General features: G+C 46.8%; 1 protein-coding gene across 2 annotated transcripts in view; it reads right to left on the bottom strand.

Moving 5' to 3' along the window:
* Nucleotides 1–27,512, bottom strand: part of FANCE (FA complementation group E) — a 300,305-nt gene that overhangs the window by 77,493 nt on the left and 195,300 nt on the right. The window lies entirely within an intron of this gene.

The following is a 27,512-nucleotide window of genomic DNA, read 5'->3' as shown; positions in this document are numbered from 1 at the left end:
CGGTGCAAAAGAACTCATACTACATATATCCGTCATCACATCACAGAATGTATATATCACAATTGATTCATAAACACACACAGCAAGAGTAGAAATATGCAATATAAACTTTTTTTGAGATACACCAGAAATCTCTAGTCCTTCATTTTCCAAAAACAAGCATTGAATACCAATGGGCAGAACACCTTTGTCTATATGGCACAATTGCATCGTCTACACCTTAGCTTGGATACACTTACCATGCCAAATCCAAGCAGACATGAGACATTCTGCAATGGAATATACCACCAATCTATTGGTATCTGTACTAAGGATCCTAAAGGCCTCCAGATGCTGTCTAATGCCCAGGTTCCTACAAAGGGGAACTATACATTTAGCTCTTTGGAAGATATAGACCGGAAAGAAAAATTATATGTGAATGAATGATTCTGACCCTCCTGCACAGCCAGGACAGAGATCATCCCCCGCTACTTCTTCAGACCACTTATAGCAGAACATTTTGTGGGGAGCGATTTATGTCTAAATTGGATGTACAATTTATGGGCAAGGGACGTCGTGATTTTGTCAATTTTAGGCTTGTACCAAGGGCATGGTTTAAAATCTATAAACTCCTTAGCCAATTGTCCCTTGCAATTTATAACAGTTTGGACAGCCACATTTCTTTTAGGCCAGCTTTTGATACTGAAATTAGTTCATCTGGGGATGATCAAGATCTCTCCAATCCCAATTTCCTCAATGAAACTTTCACAAAATTCAACCAGGGGACTTTGCAAGCCAACTCAGGCGACATAAGATTTCTTAGATCCACTCTGTATCATTCAAGGGCTATAGAGGACTAATATCGGTACCAATAGATCAAAATTCTACATTAATTCTTCTGTGCTATCACCCTTAATGCCAGGTCAAAAAAAAATAGAGCTATTGGCGGGTTTGCAGGGAGTCCCAAAAGAGCTCTTTGGGACTTATTTTCAACTGTTGACAAGATTTTGGTGCTCACAACTCCTCCCCAGATTTCTGAACCATACAGGGCTGCCCCAGAGCCTTTACCGCATAAATCTTCAAGGCTGGTGCTGCCCTCTTAGATACTGTCCTTTTGTGGAGTTTGACTATACTCAACGAATTCCGTATTACCATCAATGAACCAGTTTGGTTTGACTTGATGTAAATTAATTTGCCAACATTACACAGTAGCTACCTCAGTGCTTATGCCAGTGAGGAGAATGAGAAGGATTAGGAAGGAATCTTTATTGAGCAGATGTCCACGGCTTGTAGCAAGAGACGGGCAGTGCGATGCTGTACTCTGCAGAGCTTTACCATCATTTAGAAAGACAGACTTCTAAAAAATACATTGTAGTAGTCGATCCTAAAAATAAGCAATACAAGAGTAAAGATGACCCTAAAATAGGAGAGCAGCAGAGGTGGAATTTCTCAGAGAATGCAGTGTAGTTAGAAGGCATTTTGGGTGTTAAGCTCTAGAATCAGAGCTAGGTGTTGTGCTCCCAAGGTGACTTCTGTGCTATTGACTTCTGACAAGTTGGTGACAGAGAGCCAAAAGAAAGTAGTTAATGTAGTAGAAGTGAGGAGGAATTACTGCAAAATTATAGCAGTACCGCAGTCTTCAAGGCCAGTTCTGATGGATCCGTTTTAAACTTGCATTCTGTAGATCCAACGATCTGCTTTCACGAGAATCCAATTATCCTCAGCATACAGATAATAGCCATGTAGAAACAGTTAAAGGCGGCAGTCTGAGACCCTTACAGGATATTGTATTGTATATAGCCAAGGCTGATGAGTAAGAGAGCAGTGCGAGAACAGCCAGAAAACAAGGAAGTAATTCATTGAAGGAAAAGGTTACTTACATGTAATAAAAGCTAACACCAAATGTAGCTGGGAGAGGTCTAGTAGTATTTTGGTATAGACCACATCAATATTTTAAGGAGGCTGTGTCTAAAGTTACAGTTGCCTCTGCTTCAGCACAGCCCCACACACTCAGACTCACCGTCCTCTGATTTACCCACTATCTGAAAACATATAATTGCTAGCTCTGCGTTTGGAAGTAGCATGGCATGACAACTGTCTAGAAAGAATAAAATCTTCTACAACTACAGCTGGTAGTATAACAAAGTGATCTTTGCCTCCAAACGAAGTTTTGGCACAACAAAATCCGTGCAACACAAAATCCATCCAGTAAATGTTTTTAGGTCATTTCTGTTTTTATTGCCAACTATTGTAACCATTGACACCCACTGAACAACACAAAGCTATCGTGCACTATGGAACAACAATTGCAACTGCAGACAAAAAGGCGCTGTCAAATGTGTCTTCCTATTTGGTTGACATTTGTCTGGCACTTGCATGAGGGGGCACACCTATTACACTTTAAATTAGTCGTAACGTAAGTAACATCTCATATACACTCTTTATATGAGCATTAAAAAAATGTTTGAATCTCACTAAATTCCCCTTTGATAGGACTCCTGAATGGATTTTCCAACAAATCCTCAGATGCTTTTGATGCCACTCCCTGGGTAATCCCCTAGTTGTTGAAAAAAAACATTATCTCTCACTGATCCTGAAGCTGCTTCTGGATTCAAGAGGTCAGTCCATTGCTGGCCGTTCCAATGATGGTAAGCGGATGGAAAGTGTTGACCAAGCATCTACAAGAACTCAGAAGCTCAAAGTCATTTTAGAACATAGGCTAGTGGGGTTTCTGCCTCATCCTGGCACCAACACTGCACTGCATGATGTTCCACAAAGTTACTGTGGATCACAGACTGGGGCAGTTGGTATGGGCTCATCTTGCTTAAATTCTCGGCAGACCTCTAATACATCACCTCAAGTAGAGTTTTGGAGCTGTGGAAAGCACACTGAATGCTTTCGTGAAATCTACATAGGAGTCACTAGATCCACGTCTTTGGTACTTAAATGTACAGTTTCTCATGGCTCTCATTTCTTCAACAACGACCAGAAGGGGCAACAGGCTGGCCTTTCAGCCCTCTGCTGACAAAACCCCAAGCACCAATGGAACCAAGGCCAAGCCCATGCACTTTAACAATATATCCCAGTGTCTGTTGAAAACAGTGGAAGGGAGGCAGATCAAAACTTCTGACTTTAGCATCTACGGAGGTCATTCTAGTTTGCACATGGAACCAACAAATGGTTTCCAAGATTCAAGTCCATCAGAATATTAATATATTTGACATGGTCTCTGACAACCTTTCACATCTGTACTGTGGAGTAGACCATCGTGATCTGGATTTGTGAACACTCTTAAGTGCTCCCCGTTTCAATTCCATCTTTAGAATACTTCTCACAGCCCTTAGCTGGACTTCCTGATCTTTTTTAGGGAGCATCCCACAGCAGTTCTCTCCTCGTTCAGTGTCCCCAGTGCTTGCACTTCCTTCCACAAGCCCATTTTAGCTCCACCACTCTACCAGAGACATCAACCATAGCTGTGACTTTGACAGACTCTTTAGTGTTCATACCCTTGTGTGGGATATTATTACACTTCAACAGGTCTCCTTCCCCACTTTTATACTTCTGTTGTTCTCTGATGTATATTAGTAGCATCTGCAGGGATGTTTCTCATGCACGGTGTCCTTGATTAAAAAAATATATTCCTTCACCAGTCATCTTATTCCTTTTTAGAGTGGCTGGTCCAACTGGTCTCTTTTTGTTCAACAACCAGCATCTTCACATACTAGATTATGTTTCACCTTCCCCCTGCTTGCCCACTAGGAAGCAGGCCTCTCAGTCGTACCAACACCTGGTCATGGAGTGGGAGGCAGCTTTGAGCTCTGCTGTCAACTAAAAGTAGCCACATAACTCCAAAGTACTGTGGAGATGGTGCCACAAGGGTCATTGTCGGTGCCCAGCAGTTACAGCGGCATCAGTGCCTGGCCTATCCAAACCAGGGCACGGTATAGATCTCTGCAGCAGGCTCTCACTACTTTGCAGCTCTCATCATCCCCATCAGAAGTCCAAGTGGCAAAACCATCTCTTAGATGTGTGGTCCTTCGTTACACAACAATCTTCGTGTCTTCTCCAAGCCGGAGGAATGAGTGAGCTCTCCCTCGATCATGTCAAGTTCTCACTTTCTGAGCTCCACCAGCGAGATTCTGATGTGCATCAGGGGTCATCCTGATTTCAAAGTATTTTATTAGTTTTTTTACAAACAAATACAATAGCATTCTGTCACGGGGTTAGCCAAACGTAGTATGTATGCGCTGGTTACAGGTACTTTAAGGTAAGATATCTGTTTTAGCTAATCCCCTCTACATTGACTTGCTGGGAAATTCGGCAAAGGCTGATAGAACGAGAGAAACAGGAAAGAAATAATAGGGGTTTTAGTCATGTGACAAATCTGACACCCCACTAGTTGACCTATGACAGGAGAGGTGGTCCAACAAGGCAGTACAACAAGGCCCCCGATGTCCCTTCAGCCCGTGGAGGTAACATCCGATTTGCTCTGTCCTCCCCCACCCCCCCGAGGGGAGGGGAGGAGGAAGACGGACTGGCTTCAAAGGGGTTCGTAAGAGTCTAGGTATTCGCCAAGTGACTTCCAAATCCCTCTGGTTGCTGGTCTACAGGGCGAATTCTGCAACGCAATGTTATCGCGCCTCTGAGGTACGTCACCCAGTTGAGCCAGCCCTTGTATGAGGTCTTAGTCGTGTCCTTCCAGTTGGTGAGGCCATTTTCACTGCCGCAGTGAGAAGCAGGTCCAGTAAGTCTTTGTCATGCTCTGATCTTAGTGCAGTGGTCATCAATGCAGTCGCTAGGGAGGAAAATTCAGTTGTTAGTTTGCAGCCCAGTACGTTATTTATGAACCCAAAGATTTTCTCCCAGAACTTTTTGAGTGATGGGCAGTAGTAGATAGATGTGCTAGATCCCGCTTTTCCTTGCTACAGTTCCAGCACAACTCATCTTCCCTGAGGCCTATTGAGAATAATCGAGCGGGGTCCAGAAGGGATTGTGGAGTAGCCAGAATTTAGTTTGTGCTAGTACCCGGGTGATTTTATTACGTGAGGCAGAGGACCATAATGTCACCTGTTCTTGCTCATTAAGTGGGGTATTGCCTTGTTTTATCCAGTAGTTAGTTGTCTTGTCATACATTTTGGTGGTGTTTGGGCGTAGCAGTTTGTAGAGGTGTGATACCTGATGACCTAGTCTGTTGATCTTTGCCAAATACTGTGGGATTGACGGTCGGGCTGGTGATAGTTTGGCTTTGGATAGGGCTGTTTTAATTTTCCAGAAGTTGTAGAACTCGATGTCTGATAGGCTATGTCTAGATTTCAGTACGTACGACAAACATGGTGGGGTACCCCCCTTTCTCCAGCTGGGCTGGGTGGGAGATGCCTCTCTCTATCCATGTGTCGAGGTCAAGGCATTTCCCCTTGTATCTGATCTTGCTATTGGCCCAGAGTGACTCCATCTTCGAGTCCTTTATGCTGTGCCCCATTTTCTTGTCTATTTTTAGAAGGGCAATTTTTGTGTTCTTAAAAATGAAGCTGGAGGCATGAGGATGTTTGTTATCTGTTAACAGCGCCATTCGGTTTAGGTTGTTCAGTATGGCTCTCTCAACTTGTAGCCATACCGGTGTGTAACCATGAAGAGGTGCTATCCAGTAAGCCCCTTGTTTTGCCAGAAATGCAGTTTGGAAGGTTCTAAAGTCTACTAGGTTTACCCCTCCCAGTTTTTTCTACAGTCAAGTCATCTGTGAGCGGGAGTGGGAGCATGCTGATCAGGTAGTTGATCATTGGGGTGATCATCATTTTGATCGTTTCGATTCTGCCCCACCAATTTATACATTTCGGGGACCATGCCTCCAGGAGTTTCTTTATTTTTTCTAGCAGTAGCTTCTCATTGTGGCCTAGTGTGCTCATGTGGTCGTTGCCAAAGTGTATGCCTAGATATTTGCTAAACCCTGTTTGTCAGGCGAGGCCCGAACCCCCTAGGGTGTCTCTATTGCAGTGGATGTTCAGGGGTTTGCATTCTGATTTGTCCCTGTTGAGCTTATAGCATGAGTGACCTGAGTATATCTCTATGGCGTCTATCAGGGCCTCAATTTGGGTCTTTGGTTGCTCTGTAAATATTAGGATGTCATCTGTGTATGCAGCCAGTTTTATTTCAACATCATTAATGTTGACCCTTTTTATTTTCGTATTTAACTTGATGTCGCTGATCAGGGGTTCTAATGCCAACAGAAAGAGTGAGGGGGACAGTGGGCAGCCCTGTCTAGTGCTGCGTTGTAGTGTGAGTGGTTCGGAGAGTGACCCATTAATGACAATGCGTTCTCTTGGATCCCCGTACAGCGCCATCACCTTCCGAATATAACCTTCCCCTAAGCTGAAGAATTTCATGCACTGTTCCAGGAAGGTCCATGATACCCTATCAAATGCCCTCTCGCCGCTATCCACGGTGATAGCTACCGCTGCTTTTTTTTCTTCTTTGCTGTGTGTTCTAGTATGTGGCAGAGAAGTCGGGTATTGTTGTTAGACATTTGTGTTCTCAGGAAGCCTACTTGGGAGTAGTCTGGTTGCTAGGATTTTTGCATATATTTTGCAGTCCACATTAATTAGTGATATGGGCCTGTAGTTCTTGGGTAGCAACTGATCCTAACCCTCCCTTAGGGATTACTATTATGTTAGCTTCGGACATGGATTGTGATACCAATCCATTCTCCACACAATGATTGAACACCCTCTTCATGGTAGGTTATAGCTGCTCTAGAAAGGACTTGTAAAAGGTGGCTTTGTATCCATCCGGACCCGGGGCTTTGTTATCCTTCATATATTTGACCTCCATTTCAATCTCGGCGGTGTTAATCTCTTGCCCCAATCTCTGTGATTCTGCACTGGTTAACTGTGGGAGACCAAGTCTGTTAAGAAAATTCTTGCACGCCTCCAGATTCAGGAGCTGGTCGTTTTTATAGAGTTCCTGATAAAACTCTCGAAAGGTATTGAGAATGTCTATGTGTCTTGTGTGGGTCTTGTTGGGTGGGTCTGTGATGGACGAGATGGTAAATTGGTTGCGCTTGTGTTTCAGGTATGAGGCTAGTAGTTTCCCCGCTTTGTTTGCTTCACATAGGTTAATGGCCTTGTATCTGTTGAACCACAGCCAGTCTTCTCTCCCTCAGGATCTTATTGTATTTGTATTTTTTTCTAGTTAGGTACGTTAGAAGATTAGTATCATGAGTGGCCCTAGCGTGGCACGTTTCTAGGCTTTTGATGTCTTGCTCGAGTTGGGTCAGCTGTGAGTTTGTATTTTTGTTTATCTTGCCTTTAATTTCAATTATTGTGCCCCTGATGGTAGCCTTCAGTGCGTCTCATAGGGAGGAGGCACTAGTCCCCGGTAAATCGTTGTGCCTAAGGTATTCTCTTATTGCCTCCTCAATATTTTTCCTGTTCTCGGGGGAAGCTAGGATGTTGCTGTTAAAACACCACCTCCGGGAAATGTCTACGTTGTGGCATCAGCTCAGCTTTAGGCTTATACAAGAGTGGTCTGACACTAACCTAGGCGCTATGTCAGAATGTTCTATTAGGTGTGTGTGTGCCCTGTGATTAGTATGTAATCTATCCTGCTGTACGAGTTGTGTGGGTTAGAGTAGAATCTGAAGTCCCTTGTGTCCGGGTGCTGGAGCCGCCATGTGTCCTTGAGGGTGAATTTGGAGCATATGTTTTTTAATGTAGTATGTGCACTTGTGGGCTGGTACTTGCATGCTGACTGTCTATCCAATATGTGGTCCAGGGGCTTGTTAAATCCCCCCACCACAACCATGAGGTCGTTCTGTGGGAGACCATCGAGCTTGTGCTCTGTGTTTGGGCTGTATATGTTAGCTACGTGTATACTCTCGTCTCCCCTTCTCAGGTGTGTTACCAGAAGTCTGCGAGAATCATCATGAAGCTGTGATTCTACTGTTAGGTTGGAGCTTTTAGATAACAGTGTGATTACCCCTCGTTTTTTCCCATCTGCCGGTGAGCACCCCAATTGAGAGAACCAGTTGCCTTTCACTAGTCTGACATCCCCCAAGGATAGTTTGGTTTCTAGTAGCAGGACAACGTCTCCCTTAGTCTTAGCTAGATAGTCTAGGATCTTCTAAGGTTGAGCCCTTTGGCATTGAGGGATTCTATCTTTAGGTCAGCAGCCAGGTTGATATTATTGGTAGGGGCCATTATATGGGGTGAGTCATGTCTGGCGAACCTAGTCTACGTCCCCAACTCTCTACTGTTGTTGTTTCTTTTCCCCTCCTGCCCAACTGGACCCTCTCTTGTCGAGCTATTGGTGTCTGCCTTGTGTAAGTCGAAGAGTTTGGTCTCTCTCTTCTAGCAGCAACGAGTGCCTGGCCGAACCTTCTCATTAATGAATGTGAGAGTAAAGAGGTGAAAATAGAAAGGAAGATAGAGAAAAATGAAAGCAAAGTCAGGTGCCCTCCCCCCCTCACAGGAACTTCATATGTTGAGCGAGCAATGACAGGGTCGCCATCCCGTCTCCCTGGGAGTTGTTGGGTGATAGCTCTGTGTTTCTGTGATCCCAAATGTCTACATTTGTCGCTTCTTCGCCATAACAAGTCTGCATTACTGTCCCCCTACACCATTATACATCACCCTTGAGGCCTTATGTGTCCATATAGTAAAATAGGATATGGCAATTGTCTTGGTTACAATGCGTGACATCAAGTATGTGGACTGATCTGCCTGCTCTCCAGCGCTTCAGTGTCTTTTGTAGTGTATATTGTAGAGATCACGGCGAGCTAGCTTGTAGAGGTCTCCACTGAGGAAGGTGGAGTTGACACAGCAGGATCTGGGTGTACCCCCTTTAGTCAGGTTTAATGCAGTGTTTGGGTCTTTGACCCCCCCAGTGCAGGGCTCTTCTCTGCGTTGCATTGCTTCGAGGACCATAAGCCTTCCGCTGTCTGTTGTTTGCTGACACAGGCAGGGTATTGGTCCGGTTGTGCCCGGTTAAGCATGTCCTGCAGGGCCTACGGTGAGCCTACATGATTATTTGTGGTACTTATGGAACCTTCAGGCATCTTTGAGGTAGTTATTTAGAGCGTGTTTTCTGCAATTGAGGTAGCTAATGGGGTAGAACGCGTTGTTTCTGTGCTTCAATATGTCTTTTGAGATTTTGTGCCGTCTTTGGTCGAGATAGATAATGAGGTAGGTAGTTCCGGTGAGGCTCTCCTTTTGCTGGTACCTGCTTGAGAGGTCTCCATTTCTTGGGCTGTCGGACCGTCTAGTATCTGGCCAACTCTTTCGGATCGTCGAAGAGTTGGGAGCGCCCTCTGTCATTTATCCTGAATTTTGCAGGGCCAGCGAACAAGAATTGGATGTTATTCTTCTTCAATTTATCCTGTAAGGCTAGGAAGCCTTTTCTGGTATCCACAGTGGGCTTGGAATAGTCCTGCGTGAGGATGATCTTCTGCCCATTCCATGTGATCTGGTGATTTTTCAGTGCAAAATTTAAGATGGCTTCCGTGTGTTGAGAACACAGTGGTTTGCAGATTATTGGGTGAGCCGCGCTCCTTATTGTGGACCTGAAGGTAGGGATTCTGTAAGCACTGTCTAGCTCGAACTGGTGGTCAAATTTTAGGTTTGTCTTATGTAGGTTTGTAATTTTCAGGACCATGTCTTCTAGGAAGGCCAGGCATGAGCCTGCTTTATCTTATGCTTCCTCCTGGACTCGTAGGATTCTTATGTTCCCCAGTCTATTGCGGTCTTCCAATTCCGCAGTTTGTTTCTGGAGTGATGCTGTGATTCTAGATAAGGTTTTCAGCTCCTTGTTTACTTGTAGGTCCGCATCTTCGATATCACTTATTCTTTGTTCCGCCACAGCCAGCCTATTGTTAGCTGTGTGCATATTCGCCCAGACCGCTGCTAGCTCCAGTTGAATCGCATCTGTGGTCTGTTTTGTGGTCTTGGCCAGATCATAAACGTCCGTCAGTTTTTTTAGATCATCTCTGGGGTGTCATTGATGTCTGGTTTTTGCTTGATTGGTAAATCGAATATTGCGGGTTCGCCCTTGTTTTTCTTTAGCTCACGCTGGAGTCTTGCCTCGCTCCCCGCCATGTTCGCTAGAACTCTCTTCTCCTGATTAAGTTCAAATCTTCCCTCTCTCCTTGCTGCCCCGTCTGGATCTCTATTAGCTCGCGTTCTCTTCACTTGTGACTGCCAGGGATGCTTGGGCTCCACTGTTGGTTCGCGGTTTGCTTTCCTGCTGCGTTGGGGGTCTGAGTTATCACTAAAGGTCTTCTGGGCCACACCCTTTTGACTGGGCTTCCAGGTGTCCAACTTTGCCTATATAGGTTGGTACTTTCCCAGTCGGCGTTAGGGACTTGCACTGTGTCTGGCCTACACCTTGGTGCTGACTCTCCCTGTCTCTCCTGGAATGGTTGCCTAGGTTTGTGGTCCTGTCCGGCTCTTGCGGTTACCTGGAGCGCCTGCCATCTCCTGCTGCCTCCTGCTTAAGTATGTGTGGATGGGGGTCTCTATGCAGCGCCTACTGCCCTTGTGAAAGTTCCGCTTTCTGCAGGGTTTTGTCGCCAGCTCCTTTTCCCGGTGCCCCACTCTGCCACTTCCGCGTCTCTCCCACTTTGTTTCCATTATCTCACACCTTCTTGGTTTCACCCCCCAAACCTCACAGTGGGGTCTATTATTCTGTCCTCCAGCCCTTCTTTTGCTCCTCCTTTGGTGGTTATTTCTTATCGGGGTCTTATCAGGGTCAGTTGTGGAATGCTTGGGGCGCTTTGAGAGTTTTGGGTTTTTGTGCTGTTATCCCAAGGCACATGTGGTCCCCTCCTGGGGTCTCCTCTCTCGCGCACTGCTCTGTTGCTCTGCTGGCTCACTCCTCACCTCCTTCCATTACCTCATGCCCCCTCTCCGTGTACATTTTTCTGAGTCATTGTGGCTCTGCATGGATCACTTGGTGTCTCTGCGTCAGTTACACACCACACACACTGCTTTTTCCACCCGCTCCGCTCGTTGTAGGTTTGAATTTCATGAACCCCGTAAGTCTTGTGCACCTCTCGCTGTACTCACATTGCTTTTTCGCCCAGGGGGAGGGCTCGGTTCACTTTCCTCACTTCCTGCCCTGTGTTCGATAGAAGCCCTGTATTTCTTTTGTGCACGTTCTCTCTGGCTTCTCCACCGCAATGGTCTGATCAGTCCTGCTCCTCCCTTAAGATGGCAGCGTTGTTGTTTACAGCGCTGGTCCTGGAGTGTGGCTGAGTTTCAGTTTCACTTCAGGTCAGGTGTCATTCCTTTTTGTTCCTCTATATCCACCTTGTCCGTGATGGCGGGTCCTTCTTCCCGGTGCCCCTTACCTCTTCCGGTGCTTGCCGGTCGCAAGCCCTCCGATGGAGGTCGGCTGGCCCGGTTTTGCTTGTCTTTTACTTGCACGTTGTTTTTCTGTGCCGGGGTGTGCCACTCACTTATCCCCCGCCGCTGGTCTGTACTTTAGTCCTGCACAGCCACGCACATGTGCAGCAACAACCGGCTATGGGACCACAGTGCTGCGTAGTCTGGCGCGTAGTCTGGCGTTCCAGTCTCCACACTCCCCTCCGTCTCTCCACACAGCAGCCCTTGCTGCCTTGCCCTTTCTTCCTCTCGTTATGGCTCTACCTCAGCAGCCAGCAGGCAACCAGCAGGGTGGGCTGGGGTGGCGGCGCAAGGGTGCAATGGCAGCGCTGGGCTCCCTTTGTCTTGGGCTCACCGTGTTCTGGGTTTCAGTTTTGATTTGTAGCCGCCATTCTATCTCCCCCTGCCCGTTGCTGCGAGATCGTAAACATGGCAAATTCACCCTTACTTCGGTGCGGGTATCTCGCCATTGCACACATCGGCTGCCGCAAAAATTCAGAGGCACAAAAATGTCCTTTTGCCCCATTTTTGTCCGGTGCAAACTCTTAGGATCGTTGTTGTTCTCCCAGGTATGACAGAGCGGCTGACTCAGGCAAGCATCCTCCTTGCCGTCCAAGCCACGCCCCAGGGTTCATCCACCAAATCCATTGAAGTGTAGTTCCTATATTCCCAATAGGCTCTGCGCATTGGAATAATATATCCTATAGATTAGACGTAGGACTGAGGTCAACTAGGTCTCTATTGAATATACTAAACTTAATTGTGTATGTGCCAGCTAACTCAGAGGTCACTAGAAACTCTCGAATACACAAAAAGGGATTCGTTTCTGACAACCGCATAAACATGACAACTTTGTTTCCCAAGAATAAGAATATATCTCTCAGAGTCGTGGAAACAATAGATAAGTATTTTAATCAGTTAATCGTGCATGCTTCTTTTCTACAGAGTTGTAGAGAAATAGTGAGACGGGCGTTTTCAATAAAAAGGTTTATTGAACAGTCTTCTTTCTCATGCAAGAGAGGTGAAGAGCTACAATCGTTATGCAGACTGCAAAGTATAATGCGTACAGCGAGAATAGTATTATAAAATAATACTGTAAGAGCATTGTATGTTTTCTAAGCCATATAAAAATACATACATAAATAACAGACTAAACTGGTGTTTCTAAAATACGCCTACCTCAATGTACCTAACCTAAGTCTAGTACGAGAGAAAAAGTAAGTATTGTGTACCATAGGTTTAGGTTTTGCCAAGAATCTACCAAAGGTTTCTCTAGGTTCTTATCAGCTCCATACCTTGTTAGAATAAAGGAGGTCTGGAGCTGGATTCTTGGCAGGAGAAAGGCAGCTTCTTGATCAGCCGGAGAGGCGGCTTCCTTCGGCACTTGCTGTAGCGAGCTGCTTCGGGCAAGTAGGTCTTCAACTTCTCCGAACCACTGTAGTTTTCCATAGCAAGTGAAGGTATATTTATACCTCGAAGGTGTTTAGGAATGCCATAGTTTGACGTAAAGTCGGGCATATGAACATCAGGAAAGTACCCCTAGGGAATAGTTGTTCTTTGTAAAGCAACTGAGTTCTTGGACAAATCAATATTCAAGCACGGGGAAGTTCCCTAACTGCTTAAGCTGGTTTTCCAAGAAATTGTTGTGACGTTTGGTAAGGGTGGAAGTAGCCATGCCTGTATTTGATTTCTATGCCTATATAAGGGCAATGTGAGTTGTACCTATATAAGAGCGAGCATGAATTGGGAAAATTCACTCAGAGCTTAAAACGCCACACAACACCCACTCCACTGTCTTATGTACAACATTACTAAGTTCTTAACACATAAAAACATATCTAAACAGGATGTGTTAAAACCCACCCAAAATACATAAAAATGCATTGGTCTCGGTTGTACACGAAAAGCATTTGTGCTGTACGCATTAAAAGCAATGTTTCATTCAAAGCATACAGATGACATTTAAAAATGCTATCCGAATGAATAATGAAAATACATTTATGAAATGGCTCTAAATTACAGAAGAAAAAGTCGAGACCATTTCATGGCAGATTATATAAACTGTTTGAATGTGGACAAGGTCCAATATTGCCTCTTGGAAAATTTTCAAGGAATTCTAGTTCTCTATGAATAGTTCTACTTTAAGCAGATTACTTTGTGCCAAAAAATGAAAAAAATAAAAATTTGGAAAAACAAAAGTTTGATCATAGAAAAAATAGGAGGTCCAAAGTTAGAAACTTTGTTTTGAAAAATTGAAGGTCGAATTCAGAGTCCCTCAGAACACTGTGTGCCAAATGCACAAGATACTTACCTACGGTAACGATATATCTGTAAGAAACAGTAGTTAGTGTTAGATTCCTTACCTTAGAATATCCCCAGGCGTCAGACTGGATCCGGAAAGTTTTGCGTAGCAGTACCCCTGCGAATCGGTAGGCGTCGTCTGCGGCTCGCGTCAGTCGTCGGCGGCGCCGGGATGACGTCACCGGAGTACTTAAACGCCGACCTCGAGTGCTGACGTCAGTTCTTATACACAGCTTTTCCGCGCCAGGAACGCAGAGCCATGATAAAAACCGACACTGGTGCCATAAAACTAGGGCCCTCAAAGGGATGTGCCTTAACCCTAGATATCGGTTCGCAGAACGGGGAGGATAGGGGAGGATGGGTGGGGCGGCAAGGAATCTAACTCTAACTACTGTTTCTTACAGATATATCGTTACCGAAGGTAAGTAACTTGTGCATCTGAAAGAAACAGGTTAGTGTTAGATAACCACCCCCGGTGGTGGGTCTGCGAACAAATGATCACAACAGAAAGTCCTGGAGGACAGAACGGCCGAATAAAAGTCATCTCTCCGGACTTGGCTGTCCAGGCAGTAGTGTCAAGCAAACTTGTGCAGCGAGGCCCACGTAGCTGCCTGACCGATTGCCTGCAAGGGGACTCCCCGACCCAGGGCAGAAGTAGCCGCCGTGGCCCGAGTGGAATGGGCGCGCAGCCCACAGGAAGCTCCTTTTTAGCCAGTGAATAACAAGCCTTGATGCACAAAATGATCCATCGAGAAATGGGCCTTTTGTGCACCGCCCGTCCCTTCTTAACACCCACGTAACCAACAAAGAGCTGGTCATCCACCCGGAACTGGCATGTGCGGTCCAGATAGAATGAGAGCACACGTTTTGGGCCCAGACGGTGGAGCCTCTCTTTCTCTTTCGAGGGATGCGGAGGCGGAAAGAAGGTGGGCAAGGTGATGGACTGCCCGATGTGGAAGGCTGTGACTACTTTGGGCAAGAAAGAGGGACACGTTCTCAAGACAACTTTGTCCGGATGGACAGAGAGGAAAGGAGGTTGAGAAGATAGAGCCTGGAACTCACTCACTCTCCTGGCAGAGGTGATGGCAACCAGGAATTCAGAGTTAGAAGACGAAGAGGGCAATTGTGAAGTGGCTCGAAAGGAGCGCACATCAAATAAGTCAGAACAAGGTTCAAGTCCCACTGAGGCATCACGAAAGGAACAGGAGGAAACATGTGAGTGATGCCCTTCAAGAATCTATTTACAACAGGGGACTTGAAAATAGAAGGCTGATCAGGAAGCCTTAAGAAGGCTGAGATGGCAGAGAGGTAGCCTTTGATAGTGCCCAGAGCAGAGCCCTGCTGGGCAAGAGAAAGAAGAAAGGAGAACCTCTGAAAGGGAGGCAGAAAGGGGATTCACAGCCTTTGCTGTGCACTATGCCACAAATTTGTTCCACCTGCAGGCGTATACCGATTTTGTGGAGGGACGCCTGGCTGCCAGAATCACATCACAGACTTCAGGAGGCAAGTCAAATGGCCTCAACTGTCGCCGCTCAATCTCCACGCATGTAGGTGGAGGCTGGACAGGTTCGGGTGGAGGACCGTCCCCTGCTGCTGCGACAGAAGGTCCTCCTGAAGAGGCAGACTAATCGGAGGATCGACTGTCATGCTGCGTAGCTCGGGATACCAGTATCTTCGTGCCCAGTCCGGAGCCACAAAGATGACTTGGGCCCGGTCGCGCCTTATCTTCTTCAGCACTCTGGGCAGAAGTGGTATAGGCGGAAAGGCGTACAACAGACCGCAGATCCACTTGTGACGAAAAGCGTCTCCGAGCGAGTGCGCCTTGGAAATTCCAACGCCCAGAACTGATGACATTGCACGTTCTCTTCGGTGGCGAATAGATCTAACCAAGGCTCTACCCACTGCTGAAAGAGACCTTGTGCCACGTCCGAGTTCAGACGCCATTCGTGATCCATCATGCACCGGCGGCTGAGTTCGTCCGCCCTGGCGTTCAGGAAACCTGCCAGGTGTTGAACCACCAGAGTGATGCCCTGGTGTTCCAGCCACTGCAAGAGGCGCAGAGCCTCCTGGCAAAGGGTCTACGACCCCACCCCGCCCTGTTTGTTGCAGTACCACATGGCGGTGGTGTTGTCTGTGAACACCTGCACTAAACTTCCCCGGACAGAGAGAAGGAATGCCTTCAGTGCAAGTCGGATCGGCTGCAGCTCCAGAAGGTTGATATGGAGCCGGGACTCCGCCGGAGACCAGAGGCCTCTGATCTCCGCCTCTCCCATGTGGCCCCCCAGCCCAGGAGGGACGCATCCGTCACTACTACGTGCTCCGGTTGGGGTAGGGAGAGGGATCTGCTGCTGACCCAATAGCGGTCCGTGAGCCACCACTGCAACTGTCTCGCAGTGCCCTCCGAGCTCAGGACGTGGTCGGACAGGTTGCCCTGATGCTGGGCCCACTGAAACTTCAGGTCCCACTGCAGAGCCCGCATTCGCCATCTGGCGTGATGCACCAGAAGGATGCAGGAGGCCATCAGCCCCAGGAGACGCAGCGTCAACCTGACCGAGACTCGGGATAAAGGCTGAAAGATCAGAATCAGAGCCTGGATATCCCGAGCCCGCTGTTCGGGAGGATAGACCCGAAACTGCGCCGAATCCAGAATTGCTCCGATGAAGAGGAGCTTCTGAGAGGGATACAGGTGTGACTTCGGCACATTGATAGAGAACCCCAGCAGGTGCAGGAGGTCGGCCGTAGTAAGGGGGTGGCTGACGACTGTCTGGGGCGAGCCCGCCTTCAACAACCAGTCGTCGAGATAGGGGAAGACTGAAACCCCTGATCTGCGCAGATGAGATGCGACCACCGCCATCACCTTCGTGAACACCCGGGGACGCTGGTAAGGCCAATGGGGAGCACGGTAAACTGAAAGTGCTCGCGGCCTACCGTGAACCGCAGGTAACGCCGGTGGGCCGGCAGAATGGGGATGTGAAAATATGCGTCCTGGTAGTCCAACACTAACATCCAGTCTTCGGGGTCTAGGGCAGCTAAGACCAGAGCCAAAGTCAGCATCTTGAACTTTTCCTTCCGGAGGAAGCCGTTGACGTTCCGCAGGTCCAAGATAGGGCGTAGGCCCCCTTTGCCCTTCTTGGGAACCAGAAAGTAGTGGGAGTAACAACCACACCCTACTTCTGGCCCAGGAACGCGCTCGATGGCCCCCTTGGCCAAGAGGGCTGTAAATTCCTCTTGCAGAAGTTGCAAGTGATCCACCGACACGCGGTGGTACTACAGTGGCATGGCTGGAGGGGTCGCCTCGAAGGGGAGGGAGTAGCCCCTTCGGACGATTTGCAGCACCCACCTGTCCGATGTGATGGAGCACCAGTGGAGGAGGTGATGGCGAACCCTGCCCCCCACTGGCATCGAATGGGCCTAAAAGCTCGGTCTAGGAAGGCTTGGAGGCGGATGCTGCGGGGGTGGATGTGGACTGGCCTCCCTGCTGTCCCCTGGCATCGCCACGGCGGTTACCACGTCCGCCGCCACGCTGAATGTTAGTCTGCGTCCCGTGGCTGGCAGGACGTGAGGGGGCGCCCCTTCCTTGGCCACGAAAGGAGCGAAAGGCAGAAGTTTACTGGCGCTGGCCCGACAGGCCCAAGGTGCTTGGCCGTAGCCCTGGAGTCCTTGAAACGCTCAAGCACACTGTCTGCCTTGTCGCCAAAGAGGCGACGCCATCAAACGGCATGTCCATGAGGGAATTCTGGACATCAGCCGAAAAGTTGGCGGACCTCAGCCAGGCGTGGCGGCGAACTACCACCGTTGTGGAAATCGCCCTGCCCAGCAAGCCTGTGGTATCCAGCCCACATTGGATAGAGTTCCGTGCTGCATCCTGCCCTTCAGCAAGGGCTTGAGTGAGTTTGATCCGGGCCTCCACCGGGCAATCTGGCAGCACGCACGCGACCGTGTCCCACAGAGAGAGGGTAACAGCCCAAAAGGCAAGCGGTGTTGACCGACCGCAACCCCAAACTAAGTGAGGAGAACAGCTTCTTACCGAACTGCTCATACCTTTTGGATTCCCAATCAGGTGAAGCAGTCAGTAATGCGGTCTGGGATAAAAAGGCTCTCGGGGGAGGGGTGGGTGGACAGGAAGCTAGGGTCGCCCGGGTCTGGGCGGTGGCGCTTGGCCACGTTCCCATCTACAGGGGGACCTGTAGCGGGCCTGGAACAAGTGCTCAACAGAACGTCCGTAAGAGCCTCATTAAACAGCAGTAGAGGCTCCAAAGAGCTTGCCTGCGGTTTAAGGACCTCGGTGAGGTTAGTACTTACGGCCGCGATGGGGAGCTCAAGAGCCAAGGCCTTGGCCGCCCTCGTCAGAACCACGCTGTAAGCAGCCCCCTCCTCCGTAGCCACGGTAGGAGGGGAGACAAAGCCAGTGTCGGGCGAAGTGTCCAAACCACTAGCCTCACCTAGATCCACTTCCCAGACCTGATACGACTGGCACTCTCGTCCTAGTCTCCCATCTCCCGATAGTCAGGTGCAAAGGATGGGGCCGGATCATAGAAGAATTGCTCTCCCCTCTGCGTCGAATGTGACGTCGAGCAACGCCGGCTCCACGCCGGATCCGGACCGAGGGAGGGACAACGTCTTCCGGGGACAGAGTCGGGGGCGACACCCTGGGGGTCGGCGCCGGCCGATGGGTTGTAAGGTCGACCAGCGGCAACCCGGATCCGGACCGGGTGGGGCCCTGCGGCGTCGGGACCCAAGTCGTCGATGGACCCGGGGCGAAGCACCCGACAGCGCCGGGGTGGAAGCACCCGGCCCGCTTGGGCTCACAGTCGGGGCCACGGGGCGCAAAGGCGCCACAACGGGACCCGACGGAGGAGAGAGCGACCTCATGGCCATGAGGAAGGCATCGGTCACCTCCGGCGTCACGTTCAGCCCAGGGACCGGCGGGTATGGAGCTGGCAGCGGCGCCTGCGGCTCTGGCGGAGCCGCGTGGGTGGTGTCATCCAAACCCCCGGCAGCATTGTGCGAGTGTCAGGGGGAGTCGGAAGAGCGATGTCATCTCTTCGACTTCTTGTGCATCTTACCTGAGGACTTGGAGCCCGACGAATGGCGTCGACTCGCCGAGCTGCGATGACTGTGGCCCCGCGACCGGTCCTTCGACCTCCTCTCGACCTGGACCGTGAACGGCGCGGGCCGACTGCCAGAGCTCGAGGCGCTTATGGGACCGCTCCCACCTAGCCTTTGACGTCAATGCCCAGCAGTCTGGGCACGACTTGTCGTCGTGGTCGGCCCCAAGGCAATACAGGCACCGACGGTGGGGGTCGGTAACCGACATCAGGCGGTTACAGTCAGCACAGGGCTTGAACCCAGGGATCCCCACCGGCGCCGAGAGTCTACAGACTCGAAAAGGGACCCAAAAAGGATCGAAAAAGTTAGTCAAAAAGTGACTAAGAAATACTGCTTTTCCGGATCTGCGCTTGCTGGCGCGGAAAAAAGAAGAGCTGACGTCCGCGCGCAAGGGCGGCGTCTAAATACTCTGGCGACGTCATCCCGGTGCCAACGACGGACGCGGAGCCGCAGACGACTCCTACCGATGCGCAGGGGTACTGCTACGCAAAACTTTCCGGATCCAGTCTGACGCCTGGGGATATTCTAAGGTAAGGAATCTAACATTAACCTGTTTCTTTCAGATTCAAAAGTCAGTTTTATTGTTTGAGGAAAACATCAAGGGCCAGATGTAGGTGGCCTAATACGGGTCGGTAATGGCCGAAATTACCGAATTTCAGCCGTTCCTAACCGTAATAGGCTTTTCAGATGTAGGAGGCCAGATTGAAGTATTCGCTAATTTACCGAATCGGTAATTTAAGGAATCAGTAAATTACTGAATTCTTAAAATACCGATTCGGTAAGTTACTGAATCCTTAATGTAGGGAGCACTCAAATGAGTGTTTTTCCCATTTCAGAATTCATTATTTACCACCAACTACAAGTTGGTGGTTAATATCGTAAACGCTAAAAGAAGCAATTTTTTGCAATTTATGATAGTGCCATGTGGCAGACATACATGCCCTTAGGGCATGTATGTGTGCCACATGTGCACCCATGCACTATTCAGGGGTGCAACAAGGTGTCAAAGTGACACCCTGCTACCCTTCAATGTGTTCCCGTTGTCGCGTTCTAATCTAGGACCCTGATCGATACTGTGACCTTATGCCCCTATACGGCTATAATCCCTTTGTACCCCTATATTGGCATAACCGATCAAATGCAATATTCAGAAACTCGTCTCTGGCCTCACACGATCAGAGCCACATTTCAGAATCACTTCCTCTGCAACTTCCTTTGCAGCTCATTAGTGCAAATGACACAGCAGAAGCCACTATCTAAGATTCCTAGATTACACTCCGAGTTCTTCAACAGGATAAAAACTCAGCAACCTGGGAAATCCCCGCTTGCTATGTTTTGATTAGTAATAGAACTCTAATGAGCACTGAGAGACAATCACTTCCTAGTGACATCTTTATTGACGTCTTATGTCCAAAAACTTACGTCAAACCAGGCACCTTTCAGGTATAAATATTACCAACGTTGCCTTAAGCAAACGCTGATGCAGCTGATCCTAACACGGCTGCTACTATCGCTACTGCTATCGCTGCTAACGAGCGAACGATGGTGTGGTGAACACAGGAGCTGAACAGCTGTCCCCTTCAGAGCCCAGCAGATGCAAGCTGCCCGCGGACGCTGCCCCTCCTCTTCCTCGACGCGCTGAGAGAGACGCTGTCTTTTCTCCTGCCGAGAAATCCAGCTCCGGCGTTTCCAGCCTACTCTTGCGAGTGACTGGGATATCGAGTCCCTGGAAGGAGATACCAGACCTCCAACATTCTATTTCAGAGGTATGGTGTTGACTAAACCCTTAGAGAGAATTCTTGAAGCAAACCTTGGCAAAACCAACTTAACTTAAAGCTACTTACTTACTCCCCTCCCACGTATTAGGCTTAGGTCAGGTACACTGGGGTAGGCGTAGTTAGAAGCACCAGTTGAGTACGTTAGCCTAATGTATATATGAATGTATATATGTTTTATTCATTTTAAACCATTGTATGGCTAAGAAACCATATCAATGCTTTTACAGTATTATTTCGCAATACTCATCTTACTGTACGCACTTTTTATAATAACTAGTCTTGCAATTGTGGCAATACATTTCTCTTGTATGAGAAGAAAGACTGTTCAATAAATATTATCTTTTTATTGAAAACGCCCGTCTCTCTATTCTCTGCATATTGGTGAAAGTAATCTGCACAAAACTGACTGAGTAAAATAACTGTTTATTGTTTCACACGACCCTAGAGATTGACTCTAATCTGAGGAGCAAAGTTGTCATGTTTATGCGGTTGTTGGAAAACTGAATCCCTTCTTGTCTGTACCAGGGAAGCTGATCACTTCCTATTCAGTCAAGAAAGTTTCCAGTGACCTCTGAGCTAGTTGGTAACAAACCCAATTAAGTTTAGCATAGTCAGTAGAGGCCTGGAAGATCCGCACTTCTACGTCGATACTACTGTTTATGTTATTCCAATGCGCAGGGCCTATTGGGAAAATAGGAACTACACTACATGGCGCCCAAACGTTTGGTAAGGCGATAAACTAACGCAAGACGTTAGAGTAACTCAGTCGTGCATTTTTCACACAGACCCCTTTCTCCCGTAAATACTCCAATAGACGTCTGGAGTGGGTGAAAGGTTAAAATCCGCCCGACCTTAGTAGGAAGAGATTCCTATGTAAAGCTCTGGTTTATTCAACGTTGAAGGATACAGTGTTCCAAAATATTGTGCACCTAATCTTTGTCTCCTTGGAGACCTGCTCTGCAAACCTTGCATTTATACAATGCCAGGAGAAAACGGAACCGCTGCAGCCGCAGTAGATGCGACTCAGCAGGGTCCCGACGGGACTACTGAACCGGGTGCAATAATCATCCCGGCACATTTAAGAAAATCTATAACGTTAAAACTTATAGAAAATGGACTGACCACACAAGGTGGCACAGTCGTCTTCGTGATAGAGGCACACGAATATCGGCAGACAGAGGTATTCTATTCTTGGATAAAATTTTCAGCGGCAAACGCCGCAACACACGAGTTTCACTACTATGTAGTAGGGGATCCACCGGAAGAGTACGCTCCTTTCGAGGAGACTGAAATCCCATTAAAATACCAAGAGCACCTGCTCTGGTTTAAAGGCGCCCTAAAACACAATGATCATATTACCAGGCTCGGTCCACTAGGTAGACCAGGAGCAACGTGGCCAGTTCTAGCCGGCTACACACCACATCCAGACATTGATAAAATGTCAAGTGAAGAACTCTTAGTTAAAATAAGAGAATTAACAAAGGCATATAGAGAGTTAGTAAAATTATTTATTAAAAATAATTCAAACACTCCTAAAAAGAGCTGGGATGGAAATAAACAATCCACTCCCAAAGAAAAAGTCTTCCAGTCCAGAGGAAGGTCTCCTCGACGGAGGGAAAGAACTCCGACTCGAGAACACCAGTCTCCCCAGAGGGAGCCCTCTGAGAAAAGATATAACCTTAGAAATAGGGATAATTTGAAGAAGCCTGATAGATATCAACGTATTGATACACGTCCCTCTCGATCTTTTTCACAGAAATCGGAAAGAGGAGGACGGTCAGACCCAGGAGAGCACACCAAGTCCAAAGACAAGGAACCTGCTCAAAGTCAAAAATCTCAATTTCCAATAAAGAAGGTAGCCAGTATTAGAGTAATCGAACATGCCGAGAATACGGAGGACACAGTTGAAAAACGGGGAGTGGGCACAGACAATGTAAGACAGTGCAGCAGAAATCAGTATAGCCCGCAAGATCCTGATGAGTCATCTGGAGACAGTGGATACGAATGAATACATTCAGGTTGAAACTGCCGACACCAGAGTTAGCGAGCCCCATAAGATATACGAAATAACATTGCGTATAGAGGGTGATAAGACTAGGAAAATAAGGGGTCTATTTTGGGATAAACTCTCAAAAGGCTATGATATTCTGTTAGCTGAAAAAGATTGGCCCCCAGAGTTTGTCAGGGAGTGCACTCGTGGCGAAGAAATGATTATGCCTGCCTTCTCGAATCACATTCCGATTCACAAAAAATATACTTGTGCAAGGAAATGGGCAGTGGCCCAGGCACCGGCATTATATAAAAATCATGTAGGATGGGATGAGGACTCTCCTCCTCACAAAATCCAGTTAAAAAATCAACCGACTGCACAAAGGCAGTATCCCATTAAGCAAGAAGCTAAAAAACAAGTCAGGGAGATTTTAGATCAACTTGAATACCAGGGGGTGATTGAAACATGCACCTCTCAAATGAACAATCCTTTGTTTCCTGTCTCCAAGCCAGACGATTCATATCGTCTAGTTTTGGACTACAGACACCTTAACGCATGTTGCAAAACATTTGCAGTACAAAATTCGCATAGTGCTGCACTAATGAATAACAGTTAGGAAAAAATATAAAACGACATTAGACATATCTAATGGTTTCTTTTGTCAAAACATTGCACCAGAAAGCAGATACTTGACCGCTTTCTCAGTAATGGGGTCTCAGAAAAATTTCTGTAGGCTCCCACAGGGGTTCAAGAACAGCCCAGGACTATTCTCAGCGAGAGTAACAGAGTTACTACAAATATATGATGATGAGGCATTGTCTTACGGTAGATGATATCTATCTCACAGACAACGACTTGGAGACTCACTTGAAAAGAGTGAACACCATAATACTTGGGTTCGCAGCAGAGGGTTACAAATTCAACTTTAAAAAGTCCCGAATTGCCCATCTGACAGTATTATTTTTAGGATACGAATTATCAAGTGAAGGAAAAAGCCTAGCGGACAACTTCTTAGAGAAGTGCGCTGTACTCCAAGCTCCAAAAACGCTGAAGAACTTACAATCGATTCTAGGCTTTCTGAATTTCGGTAGAACTTACATTCTAAATTATGCGGAGAGGGTTAAACCTCTCTACGAACTAATTAAACCTGATTTTAAACCAATCACTTGGACTCAAAAACACACAGAAATGTTGAGATAACTGCAAACAGACATGTTAGCAAAAACAAAATTAGATACATGTGACAACACACGCGATCTTGTAATCCGAGTCATCCCAGGAAGATGCGGATTCACGTACCTGACCTCTAATGAGGGAGAAAAGGTACCAATTTCAATTAAATCTCACTTGTACACACAAGCAGAAAAAACATTCAGTACCACAGAAAATACTGTGAAAGCAGTAGAAACTGCATTAGCGAATGAACGAGAACTAGCACACGGCAAAAGAATTATTATCCTCACAGCGGAATCCGCCTTCGAGGCGCTATTCAGCCCAGTAAACCTGCCTACAGTGTCACTGGATCCGAAATGGATACAGTGTGTAGATTCTCTTGGAGCGGAAGATGTGAAATACTATTTCGCCCCGCAATTCGAAAAACTGAATGATTTAGAATATGAAGAAGAATATCCTCTGCCAATCGAACTTCTGCCTCTCCCACAGTACGCCTGTATAATCTATACAGATAGATTCGTACAGCATTTTAACGTAGAGAACAAATCCTACGATGCAGCCTGTGCGATTGTTAAAGGTCGCTGGCTGTGCGGTAAATTCAGACCGAAAATAACAAAAACTGAATCAGTTAGAAACTGTTCGGCTCAGAGAGCTGAAATCAGATCTTTAAAGATGGCGCTTGAAAATGCGGAACGTGAATTCCCGACACTAATCGTGTGCGATTCGCATTTTTGCGTCAACTCTTACAATAATAAGTTGCAGAGCTGGATTGAAAACGATTACAAAGATGACACAGGTGCCACAATAAAGCATAAAATGCTTTGGAAACAGGTAGCTCTTTTACAGAAAGAACTACAAAAGACTCACGTGATACACACTCCGAGTCATCAACGTGATGGCGTTCACGTTGCAGGGAATTAATTGGCTAATACAGCCATAGCGGAAGCAACTAAACCGGCTTCCGTAGCCACAAAAAAGCGTTCAGAAAAATACATAGACGGGGAAACCATGCTGGCAGTCAAAACATCCGTAAAAGGCAACTGTGCAGCACTACCCTTGAACTATCTACTCAATTATGCATACGTAATCGATGCAAACTCCGTTCCTTTTGCTCGAATTCCTGGAGTGGGGGATAGAGTAATTCCAAACATGAACAGGAGAGGTTTCCTATTACAGGAAGCACATATGGGGTTGGGTCTGAGACACCAAACAATCAGGGACTCTCTGAGAGAATTGCAATCAGAGTACTGGTGGCCGGAAATGAGTGAAGGAATTCATGATTTTGCAAAAAATTGTGAAGACTGCAACAGAGATCGCAGTGGAGAACCGGCCAGTGTAGTGTCAGAAACCCTAATAGAAAGCATAAGGCGATCTATCCGCGCAATCAAACAAGAGAAACGCGTCCCATTGTATATCATCAAGGCTAAACCCACTTAAAAAATGAGGACCCAGCGCTCGGCTGACGCCAGAACGGTTATAAAAGATCTGCGAGTCTTTATCGGCACATACGCAATTGCCATGTTCTATTCTGACCAGGGTCCTGCTTTCAGCTCTCGAGCTTATAAGGAGGCCATGGCCAGCATGGGCGTTGGCTTGAGGTATTCTTGTCCGTCACACCCCGAAGGGAACAGTGTGGTAGAAAGAAAAAACCGGGACATAAAGCAATCTATAACAGCGAAGGTATTAGGTTCAGGTGCTGGGTGGGTCAAACATTTAATAAGTGTCCAGTTAAGCCTAAACAACTTGCCAAGAAATTCTCTAACAGGTTTCAGCCCATACGAACTATTGTTCGGAACTAGAATGCGAATTCAGGACTTAGATAGTCAGGTATCAGTGGTAAAAGATAAGAAAACAGACTTTGACATCAAAGATCGTTTGGCTGTTTTACAGGACTTGAATGAAACAAGAAAATCCTTAAGCAACATAAAGTTAAAGCAACAGCCAGCTACCACTGACGAGGCACCACCAGCCCCAGCAAGGCCTGTCTGGATTCCAAAGATTGGGGATCTAGTCAGAGAAAAAATAGCGGTGAAGAAGGAATTTGGGCCTTCTTACAGAAAAGCAGTACCTGTCTTAGCAATCAACGGAACAAGATCAGTAGTACTACCGCCCCTTGCTGGTAAAAAGGAGAACAGAGTTGTATCAATCGGCCTGGTAAAACCACAAGCATGTGGCCTATAATCAACAGTAGGCCCAGTGGACTCCCGAGAAACAACAGAATACCCAAACTTGCAACAATCCAAGAGGTTCAAACTGAAAGACTAATCACATTCGATCAGCCTGCAGTGCACAGAGAGGGACTACGCAATAATGCCATGGAACTCGTGCCTCTTGAGACACAGATTGAAACAGTTTGTCAAGATACACCAGTCTACCATGATGTGGCATCAGAATGTGCTACCGAAAGACAAATTGAAAGAACAATTCCAACAGTTGACAGAACTGCCTCTGGCTACTTCATCAACTTCGACAACTTTTCTGAGGATCAAAGCAACCTGAAGTGAAGTATCCTCATCAATTCAAGGTTTCCTTAAGTGACTTTGTAAAACCTAGTACATTCTCTGATGATTGGGACTTTGAAAGTATTAATAATATGATGTCTGATTTAGTAATGTCAGCTAGATTCACAGATCATGATTATTTACAAGGTTCGTCTAGCTATGAACAGATGTTCTGCTACACACACTATGGTGATCATTACTTGCATAAATCTGCACAGCCTAGAAATGTTTTTAAGTATAACCAATGGGAACATTGTGCTACACCACCTAAAAGCAGTTCTAAAACATTCTATGAGAAATTTCAGTACTTCTCAGGGTTTAACACCAGTGATGCAGAAACGTTTTATTATAAACTGTTAGATAAAACAGGATTGAAAACAATGCTGACAAATACTAAATTGATATATTCAGAAGCATTTTATAAAAAAATGATGACATTTGGTTTTGATTATTGGAAAAATAACATTGAAACAAAAACAATCTGGGGTACAAAAGATTGGCAGGTACAAGGCACTATTTCGAGCCTGCATGATCCCAGAGCAAATAATGTTTTTAAATGAAACAATTCAACAAACAACCTGTCTTGGCCTAGCTAAGATCAAAGACCTTAACAAACCGTCTATTCCAAAGCCAATACCTGATAATGCAACAACAGATATTGAGATAGACGTATCTAAAATTTTACATTTAAACAGAACACATCCTGATTGGAAAAAGTGGTTAATCTGGCCTACTGACACAAACAACTGTCAAGATAGATTCCTGAATAAAACACAGGGGTTAACAATGTCCAGACAAGACCCTAGATACTCCCAGAGACAACATTCAGGGATAGTAACAACATACAGTGTAGGGAAGCTGTGCCTTGAATGGCTAGAATCATCCACACTGGCTGAAATTAAGCAACACTTGTCTTTACTTAAAGATGGTGCTGATTTGCGCCATTTCATTCTGGGACCACGCAAACAACGTCAAAAGCGTTTCATAGCGACCAGTATCTATGCTGTATACAACGAGGCTTGGAAAGTCACACAAATTGAAACAGCTGAAAAAATACGAGAAATTGATCGTATTAATTTGGAAAAATCACTTTCTGTAGTGGACAATGGGTTAATGACTCTGTCCTCCAGAATATATTCACTGGACAGCATTGTATCATCTGCCATTGATATAATAGACAATGACTTGCTAATGTTACAGCATGGCCAGTCACAATTGCGTTCTATTGTACAGTTAGGCTGGACGCTGCAAAATCTTCGTTCAGGCTATGTGCCTTGGCGTGTAATCAGCACAACGTCATTGTTTTCCA

Source organism: Lissotriton vulgaris, chromosome 5 (assembly GCF_964263255.1).
Source record: "Lissotriton vulgaris chromosome 5, aLisVul1.2, whole genome shotgun sequence".
Classification (NCBI taxonomy): Eukaryota; Metazoa; Chordata; class Amphibia; order Caudata; family Salamandridae; genus Lissotriton; species Lissotriton vulgaris.
Note: the sequence above shows the minus strand (reverse complement) of the source record. Positions and strands in the feature narration are given on the sequence as shown.